Source organism: Pyxicephalus adspersus, chromosome 12 (assembly GCF_032062135.1).
Source record: "Pyxicephalus adspersus chromosome 12, UCB_Pads_2.0, whole genome shotgun sequence".
NCBI lineage: Eukaryota > Metazoa > Chordata > Amphibia > Anura > Pyxicephalidae > Pyxicephalus > Pyxicephalus adspersus.
The window spans coordinates 39,373,450-39,374,646 of record NC_092869.1 but is presented as its reverse complement, the minus strand read 5'-3'; positions in this window follow the sequence as shown (position 1 = coordinate 39,374,646).

The window sequence follows — 1,197 nt, the reverse complement described above, 5'->3', positions numbered from 1 at the left end:
AAATATATCTAAAACATGATGTTTATTTGTATCTTTTTTGTCTATTTCTATCTCAGGTGGGAAGTTGGATCCCCTTGAATGACCCTTTAACGACCCCCTTAATGACAAGTTTTTGAATCGTCCATTGGCTGATAGGAGTCTGCGTCTGGTCTCATTCAGAATGATTTAGAGGAACTTTTTCTGAGAAGGTCAGTTTGTCTGTGCCCGTAACTCATCCACCGGTGTTTTCATTTGGAACCACAGTAATGGGAGGCTTGCCATTTCTACATTAAACAGAAAACACTGTCAATAAAACAAGAGGCACAAAATCAATACTGTGTCAGACAAATTAATTATCAATGTATGAAGATAAAAATAATGGTATGAGATCATCAGCTTATGCGCTGGGCTCCTGCTACACAAATCTTCTATAGGATTCAGGTACCACATCCGATAGCGCATGGATGAGATGCTTCACCGCCGTCAGAGCAAGAGAGTGAGCACGAGCAAGTCACCGAGGAACCTGCTGGGTCATGTTCTAGAATTTAGAAACAATGACTTATGATGAGTGGCTGCGGAGTCCGCAATTTGTCTTTTAATAATATTATATGTGAAGAAAGACTTGGGTGAACCTGTAACTTCTCAAAAAGGGCTAGGTAACCCTTAAACCCTGCACAGACACAGCCACCATTGGAAAATGTTGGGCCCCATACTGGGTGAACTAGGCCAGCATTGCAAACCTCATGGGCCCCCCATCCTTGTGTCTGAAAGATCTAGCATTGCAAACTTCATGGGCCCCCCATCTTTGTGTCTGAATGATCCAGCATTGCAAACTTCATGCCCCCCCATCCTTGTGTCTGAAAGATTTATCATTATATACTTCATGGGGCCCACATACTTGTGTATAAAAGATTTACCATTGTAAACTTCATCGGCCCCCCCATCCTTGCATCCTAAAGGCTTGGGTGAACTTGTAACTTCTCAAAAAGGGCTAAGCAACCCTTAAGCCCTGCAAAGATAGAGCCACCATTAGAACATTTTGGGCCCCATACTGGGTGAACTAGGCCAGCATTGCAAACCTCATGGGACCCCCCATCCTTGTGTCTGAAAGATTTAGCATTATAAACTTCATCGGCCCCCCCATCCTTGCGTCCTAAAGGCTTGGGTGAACTTGTGAACTAGGCCAGCATTGCAAACCTCATGGGACCCCCCATCCTT